The sequence below is a fragment of the Mandrillus leucophaeus genome, unplaced genomic scaffold (genome assembly GCF_000951045.1).
Source record: "Mandrillus leucophaeus isolate KB7577 unplaced genomic scaffold, Mleu.le_1.0 Scaffold1294, whole genome shotgun sequence".
In the NCBI taxonomy this organism is placed as follows: domain Eukaryota; kingdom Metazoa; phylum Chordata; class Mammalia; order Primates; family Cercopithecidae; genus Mandrillus; species Mandrillus leucophaeus.
In genome coordinates this window covers 44677-53889 of record NW_012101248.1, presented here as the reverse complement: position 1 = coordinate 53889, position 9213 = coordinate 44677, and positions in this window count along the sequence as shown.

Genomic DNA, 9213 nt, shown 5'->3' with positions numbered 1-9213 from the left:
TTCCCTGCGGCGGGAGAAGTGGATCAAAGCCAGTTGATTAGGGTACTTAGCTGTTAACTAAGTTTTTATGGGTTTAAGTCCCATTGATCTAGTGAGGGCTTAGCTTAATTAAAGTAGTTGATTTGCGTTCAATTGATGCAGAGTAGGTGTTTGCAGCCCTTATATATCTCAGAAACTAAGTATTTTACTTACTAAGGGCTTTGAAGGCTCTTGGTCTTATTTAACCTAAATTTCTAGTGAATAGTCAAAACTACGGGGGAGGTTGGTAGCAGGAGAGTAGAGGTGATGATGAGTGGGGGAATGAGGAGTGTAGGTTTTATGTTTTCGAATTGTCATGTTATTTTTGTGTTGTTGGATGTAGGGAATAATGTTAGGGAGATAGCATAGATCAGGCGTACGTAGAAGTACAGGTTTAGTAGAGTTATGGCAATTATGATGGAGGGGATAAGAAAGTTGTTATTTATTGTGAGTTCTTGAATGGTAATTCATTTGGGCAGGAAACCAGTTAGAGGGGGTAGGCCTCCTAGAGATAGGAGGGTGGATGTTATTAGTGGCGCTAGGCAGGTTGATTTATTTCAGGTATGGGATAACATGAGGGTTGTGGTGTTTGAATTTAGGTTGAAGGTCAAGAATGTGGTGGTTGTTAGGGTGATATACACAACTAGGTAAAGAATTGTGATAGTTGGGTTATATGTTAGTGTTATTATTATCCAGCCTGTATGAGTGATTGAAGAATATCCTAGAATTTTGCGCAGTTGTGTTTGGTTAAGGCCCCCTCAACTGCCTACTATAATAGATAGAGTGGAGAGAGTCAGAAGGATGTGGGTGTTAATTGATGGGTGAATTTGGTATATGATTGAGATAGGGGCTAGTTTTTGTCATGTAAGGAGGAGTAGGCCAGAAGTTAAGGGTGTTCCTTGGGTAACTTCTGGGATTCAAAAGTGGAAGGGGGTTATTCCTAGTTTTATGGCAAGGGCAGTTGTTATTATTAGGGATGGGAGTTGGCTAGTGTAGCTTGTTATTGTCCAGTGTCCTGATAGCAGGGTATTGGAGATAATTCCTATTATGAGGATAATAGCTGCGGTAGATTGTGTCAGGAAATACTTGGTAGCAGCTTCTGTGGAGCGGAGATTTGTTTTTTTGATTAAAATTGGGATAAAGGCTGGTATATTTATTTCTAGGCCTGTTCAGGCGAGAAATCAGTGTGAGCTCAGTATTGTGGTGAGTGTGCCTGTAATTATTGTGGTGTAGATGATGAGTTGGGCTAGTGGGTTGATTAGTATGGGAAGGGTGCGACCAACATTTTCGGGGTATGGGCCCGATAGCTTATTTAGCTGACCTTACTTTAGGATATAGTGTGTGAGGTGGCACGGAGAAGTTTGGATTCTTAAGGGTGGGTTCGATACCCACAATCCTAGAAATAAGAGGGTTGGGGCCTCTATCGTTTACTCTATCAAAGTAACTCTTTTATCAGACATATTTCTAGGTTTGGGGGGGAATGCTGGAAATTGCAATGGGTGTTGAGGTATTTCATATGAGTAATGCTAGTGTGAGTGGGAGGAAGTTTTTTCATAGTAGGTGTATGAGTTGATCGTAACGGAATCGAGGGTACGCTGCTTGGATTCATAGGAAAAGGGAAGTTATGAGGAGTGTTTTGGTAGTAAAGCATGCTGTGAATAGTTCTGGTGAGTGGATGGGGTAGAATGTGCCTAGAAAAATTGTGGTTGTAAGGGCGTTTATTATGATGATATTTATGTATTCAGCCATGAAGAATAGGGCGAATGGACCTGCAGCGTATTCAATGTTAAAGCCCAATACTAGTTCTGATTCGCCTTCTATGAGGTCGAAGGGGGTTCGGTTTGTTTCTGCTAGTGTGGAAGTAAATCATATTATGGCTAGGGGTCATGATGGTAGGAGGAGTCAGAGATGTTCTTGTGTTGTAATAAGTATGTTAAGGTTGAATGAGCCGCTTATTAGCAGGACTGACAGTAGGATAATGGCGAGAGTGACTTCATATGAGATTGTTTGGGCAACGGCTCGTAGGGCTCCGATTAGGGCATAATTTGAATATACATCGAACATCGTGTAGCACGATGTCTAGGGATGAATTTGCTAAGATAATGACAGTTAAGCCTCCTACGGTAAATAGAAAGATAAAGCCTAGGGCTCAAAGTATCGCAGGAGATCATTTAACATTACCTCCATGAAGTGTGGCGAGTCAGCTGAAAACTTTCACACCAGTAGGGATTGCGATAATCATGGTAGCTGAAGTGAAATAGGCTCGTGTGTCTACATCTATGCCGACTGTAAATATATGGTGAGCTCATACAATGAAGCCTAAGAATCCAATTGATATTGGATGTATAATTTGAATATTTTATATATTACCCCCATTATTCCTAAACCCAGGAGACCTTCGACTCCTAGAAGTTGACAATCGGGTAGTACTCCCAATTGAAGCCCCTGTTCGTATAATAATCACATCCCAAGACGTCTTACATTCATGAACCATCCCCACGCTAGGCCTAGAAACCGATGCAGTACCTGGACGTCTAAACCAAACTGTATTCACCGCCACACGACCGGGCGTCTATTACGGACAATGCTCAGAAATCTGCGGCGCAAACCACAGCTTCATACCAATCGTCGCAGAACTAATCCCACTAAAAATCTTCGAAATAGGGCCTGTATTTACCTTATAAACAACACCCCTCCCCATATTCCCACTTTATATGCTTCTAAAAACATTCTTCAGACCCACTGTACAGCTATCTTAGCATTAACCTTTGAAGTTAAAGATGGGGGGCACACCCTCTGCAGTGAAATGCCCCAGCTGGATACATCAACATGATTTACTACTATCACAGCTATGCTCCCTACACTATATCTCATCATACAATTAAAACTACTAAACATAAACTACTACCGACCACCCTCCACAAAAAACCCCAACCTACAAATCCACAATAACTGCCAACAGTCAAAATGAACGAAAATCTATTTACCTCATTCTCAACTCCAGTAATATTAGGTCAACCCGTTACAACCCCCATTATCCTATTCCCCATATTACTAATTCCAACCTCCAAATACCTCATTAATAATCGACTAATCACCATTCAACAAAACCTAGCTCAACTCACCCTAAAACAAATAATAATAATTCATAATACTAAAGGACAAACCTGATCTCTAATACTAATATCTCTAATTATCTTTATCACCATAACTAACCTCCTAGGACTCCTACCCCACTCATTTACACCAACTACTCAGCTTTCTATAAATCTAGCTATAGCAACTCCTCTGTGAGCAGGCACAGTGATTACAGGGCTTCGCTTCAAAACTAAAAATTCCCTAGCCCATCTTCTACCACAGGGCACACCTACGCCACTCATCCCCATACTAGTAACAATCGAAACTATCAGCCTACTCATTCAACCAGTAGCCCTAGCCGTACGACTAACCGCTAACATCACAGCTGGTCACCTATTAATGCACCTGACTGGAAACGCTGTACTAGTGCTATCAACCACCAGCCCCTCCGCTGCCCTACTGACTTCTATGCTCCTAATACTATTAACCATCCTAGAAATTGCAGTCGCCCTAATTCAAGCCTACGTCTTTACACTCCTGGTTAGTCTCTATTTACATAACAATACCTAATGACCCACCAACTCCACGCCTATCACATAGTCAAGCCCAGCCCCTGACCACTGACGGGAGCCCTATCAGCCCTTCTAATAACATCCGGCCTAATTATATGATTTCACTTCTACTCTACCACTCTATTGATACTAGGCCTGCTAACTAACACACTAACCCTATATCAACGATGACGTGACATTGCCCGAGAAAGCACCTATCGAGGCCACCACACAACACCCGTCCAAAAAGGCCTTTGATACGGAATAACATTATTCATCATCTCAGAAGTCTTCTTCTTCATTGGCTTCTTCTGAGCATTTTACCACTCGAACCTCGCTCCAACACCTCATTTAGGGGGTCACTGACCACCAACAGGCATCACCCCCTTAAATCCTTTAGAAGTACCTCTCCTAAATACCTCTGTATTACTCGCATCAGGGGTTACAATTACCTGAGCCCACCATAGCCTCATAAATAGCAACCGAAAGCAAACAATCCAAGCCCTACTTATCACAATCTCTCTAGGTATCTACTTCACCCTATTACAAGCTTCAGAATACTTTGAAGCACCTTTTACTATCTCTGATGGCATCTACGGCTCAACATTCTTCGTCACCACAGGCTTCCACGGACTCCATGTCATCATTGGATCCACATTCCTCTTTGTCTGTCTCATTCGCCAACTACTATACCATTTCACATCAAACCACCATTTTGGCTTTGAAGCCGCCGCCTGGTATTGACACTTCGTAGACGTTGTCTGACTATTTCTCTATATTTCCATCTGTTGATGAGGATCATACTCTTTTAGTATAAACAGTACAATTGACTTCCAATCAATCAGTTTTGACAATATTCAAAAAGGAGTAATTAACCTAACACTAGCCTTAACAATCAACACCCTTCTAACCCTACTATTAGTAGCTATCATATTCTGATTACCCCAGCTTAACCCCTATACAGAAAAAACTAACCCCTACGAATGCGGATTTGATCCCCTTAATCCTGCTCGCATTCCATTCTCAATAAAATTTTTCCTAGTCGCAATCACCTTCCTACTATTTGACCTAGAGATCGCCCTACTACTATCCCTACCATGAGCCCTTCAAACAACAAACCTCCCAATAATAATCAAATCATCCATCGCTTTTATCATCGTTCTAATTCTTAGCTTAGCCTACGAATGAACCCAAAAAGGACTAGACTGAACCGAATTGGTAAGTAGTTTAAATAAAACAAATGATTTCGACTCATTAGATTATGACAGCCATACTAACCAAATGACCCCTACCTACATAAACATTGCATTTGCATTTACTATCTCACTCCTGGGCATATTAACCTACCGTTCACACCTAATAGCCTCCCTCCTTTGCCTAGAAGGAATAATAATATCACTCTATATAATAATAGCCCTTATAGCCTCAAACACACACTCCCCCTTAATCAACATTATACCTATTATCCTACTAGTATTTGCTGCTTGTGAGGCGGCAGTAGGCCTCGCCCTGCTAATCTCAATCTCCAACACATATGGACTAGACCACATTCACAACCTAAGCCTGCTTCAATGTTAAAAATAATTATCCCTACAACCATATTATTACCTATAACATGACTATCTAAAAATAATATAATCTGAATTAATCTAACCACACACAGCCTAATCATCAGCCTCATCCCCTTACTATTCTTTAACCAGACTAACAACAATCTCTTTAGCTACTCAACCTACCTATCCTCCGACCCACTAACAACACCTCTCCTAATACTAACCGCCTGACTCTTACCCCTTATAATTATAGCAAGCCAATATCATCTGCACAACGAACCCCCCTCACAAAAAAAACTCAAATAAAACCCAAAAAGAAGCGTTCCAAGAGACTGCTCTCTGATACATGCGTTCATTTCACAGAGTTAAAGCTTAATCTCCATTGCCTAGTTTGGAAACTCTGTCTTTGAGGAATCTGCAAAGAGATAATAAGTGTTGCCCGGAGGCCTGTGCTGAGCAAGGAGATGTCTTCCATTGAAAACTGGAGAGAGGCCTTCTGAGCAACTGCTTTGTGACGTGTATATTCATCTCATAAAGTTAAATCATTCTTTAGATTGAGCAGTTTGATATTACTGCTTATGTGGAATCTGAGGAAAGATATTTGGTAACGCTCTTTAGAATACGCTGTAAAAGAAATGCCCTCCAATAAAAACCACAAGGAAGCTTATTGTGAAACTGCTCTGTGTCTTGTGAATTCCATCGCACATTTAAGCTGCTGTTTTCATTGAACAGTTTTCTAACACTGTTTATGTTTAGAGTGAGAAAGGATATTCAGGAGTGCTTTGAGACTTACAGTAGAAAAGGAAATATGTTCAGCTAGAAACTGGAGAGAGGCTTTCCCAGGAACTGCTTTGTGACTTCTGCATTCCACTCACAGAGTTATACCTTTCATCTCATAGAGGATTGGGGAATCCCATTTGGAGATAAAGGTACCAATGGACATTCAGAAGTACCTGGACGGCTGTGGTGAAAAAGGAAATATTCTCAGACAAAAACTGTAAAGAAGTTTTATGTGAAACTTCTTTGTGATAGACATGTTTATTCATCTCACATAGAAAAAACTTTCTTAATATTACGCAGTTTGGAAATTCTGTCATGGAAGGATCCGCGAAGGGACATTTAGGAGCACATTCAGGCCTATGGTGAAAAAGGAAATATATTCAGATAAAAACTGGAAAGAAGATTTCTGTGAATCTGCTTTTTGCTATGTGTATTCATCTCAAATACATAAAGCTTTCTTTCCATTACGCAGCTTGGAAACACTGCATGGACGGATCCCCAAAGGGACATTTCGGAGCACATTCAGGCCTATGGTGAAAAAGGAAATATCTTCAAATAAAAACTGGAGAGAAACTTCCTGAGAAACTACTTTGTGATGTGGACATTCCATTCAGAGAGTTATACCTCTTTTCTCATAAGGCAATGTTTGAACACTGTTCCGGTAAAACCCAAAAAGTGATATTTTGAAGCACATTGAGGACTACGTTAAAAAGTGAAATATTCTCAAATAAAACCCAGAAAGAAGCGTTCCAAGAAACTGCTCTCTGATATGTGCATTCATTTCACAGAGTTAAAGTTTGCTCTACATTGCCCAGTTTGGAAACTCTGTCTTTGAGGAATCTGCGAAGGGATATTAAGTGGTGCCCCGAGGCCTGTGGTGAGCACGGAAATGTATTCCGATGAAAACTGGAGATGAGCTTTCTGAGAAAATCCTTTGTGATGTGTGTATTCATCTCATAGAGTTAAACTATTCCTTGGATTGAGCAGTTTGAAACCACTTTTTCTGTGGAATCTGAGGAATCACATTTGGGAATGCTCTATAGAATATGGAGAAAGAAATAACCACAGATAAAAATCAGAAGGAAGCTTTCTGTGAAACTGCTATGTGTCATGTGAATTTCTCTCACTCAGTTTAGCTACTCTTCTCATTTAGCAGTTTTCTAACACTGTTTATGTTTAGCATAGGAAGGGATATTTGGGAGAGCTTTAAGGCTTATGGTGAAAAAGAAAATAGATTCAGATAGAAACTGGAGAGAAGCTTTCCAAGGAACTGCTTTGTGACGTGTGCATTCCACTCACAGTGTTATACCTCTCTTCTCAGACAGCATCAAGGAAACCCTTTTGCAGAAAAAGTTGCCGAGGGATATTAGGGAGCATATTTACGTATATTGTGAAAAGGGAAATAGCCTCAGACAAAAACCGGAAAGAAGCTTTCTGTGAAACTCCTCTGTGCTACGTGTATTTATCTCACATAGATAAACCTTTCTTTACATTACGCAGTTTGGAAACTGTCATGCACAGATCCGCTAAGGGACATTCAGGAGCGCATTCAGGCCTATGGTGAAAAAGGAAATATCTTAGGATAAAAACTGGAGAGAAGATTTCTGAGAAACTTTTTTGTGATGTGTGCATTCCACTCAGGGAGTTATACCTCTTTTCTCATATGGCAGTGCTTGAACACTCTTCCTGTAAAACCGAAAATGTGATATATTGGAGCACATTGAAAACTATGGCGAAAAGTGTAATATCCTCAAATAAAACCCAGAAACAAGCATCCCAAGAAACTGTTCTCTGATACGTGCATTCTTTTCACAGAGTTAAACCTTAAAGTACATTGCCCAGTTTGGAAACTCTGTCTTTCAGTAATCTGCGAACGGATATTAAGTGGCACCTGGAGGCCTGTGGTGATCAAGGAAATGTCTTCGATGAAAACTGGAGAGAAGCTTTCTTAGCAACTGGTTTGTGATGTGTGTGTATTCATCTCATAGACTTAAACCATTCCTTGTATTGAGCAGTTTGAAATCTCTGCTTCTGTGGAATCTGAAGAAGGACATTTGTGAACACTCCTTAGAATATGGAGAAAGAAATATCCTCAGATAAAAACCAGAAGGAAGCTTTCTGTGAAACTGCTATGTATCTTGTGAATTCCTCTCCCTCAGTTAAACTTCTCTTTTCATTGAGCAGTTTTCCAAAACTCTTTATATTTAGTGTGCAAAGGGATATTCGGGAGCACTTTCAGGCTTACGGTGAAAAAGGAAATATGTACAGATAGAAACTGGAGAGAAGCTTTCCAAGGTACTGCTTTGTGACGTATGCATTCTACTCACACTGTTATACCTCTCTTCTCATACAGCATTGGGGAAACCCTTTTGGAGAAAAAAGTTGCAAGGGATATTCAGGAGCATATTGATGCCTATGGTGAAAAGGGAAATAGTCTCAGACAAACACTGGAAAGAAGCTTTCTGTGACACTGCTCTGTGATATGTGTATTCATCTCACATAGATAAATGTTTCTTTATATTACGCAGCCTGGAAACTCCTTGATGGATGGATCCGTGAAGTGATATTCGGGATCACATTCAGGCCTATGGTGAAAAAGGAAATTTCTTCAGATAAAAACTGGAGAGAAGCTTTCTGAGAAACTGCTTTGTGATGTGCGCATTACACTGAGGGAGTTGTACCTCTTTTTTCATAAGGCAGTATTTGAACACTGTCCTGTAATACTCAAAAAGGGATATTTCGGAGTGCATCGAAGACTAGGATGAAAAGTGAAGTATCCTCAGATGAAACCCAGAAAGAAGCGTTCAAAAGAAACTGCTTTCCAATATGTACATTCATTTCACAGAGTTAAAACTTACTCTACAATGCCCAGTTTGGAAACTCTGTCTTCAGAAATCTATGAAGGGATATTTAGAGGCACCCGGAGGCCTGTGGTGAGCAACATTTCTCCCGATGAAAACTGGAGAGAAGTTTTCTGAGCAACTGCTTTGTGATATGTGTATTCATCTCATAGAGGTAAACCATTCTTTGGATTGAGCAGTTTGAAATCACTGCTTCTGTGGAATCTGAGGAAGGAACATTTGGAAATGCTCTTTAGAATATGGAGAAAGAAATATCCTCAGAATAAAAGCAGAAGAAAGCGTTCTGTGAAACTGCTGTGTGTCGTGTGAATTCCTCTCACTCAGCTAAGCTTCTCTTTTCATTGAGCAGTTTTATAACACTGTTTATGTTTA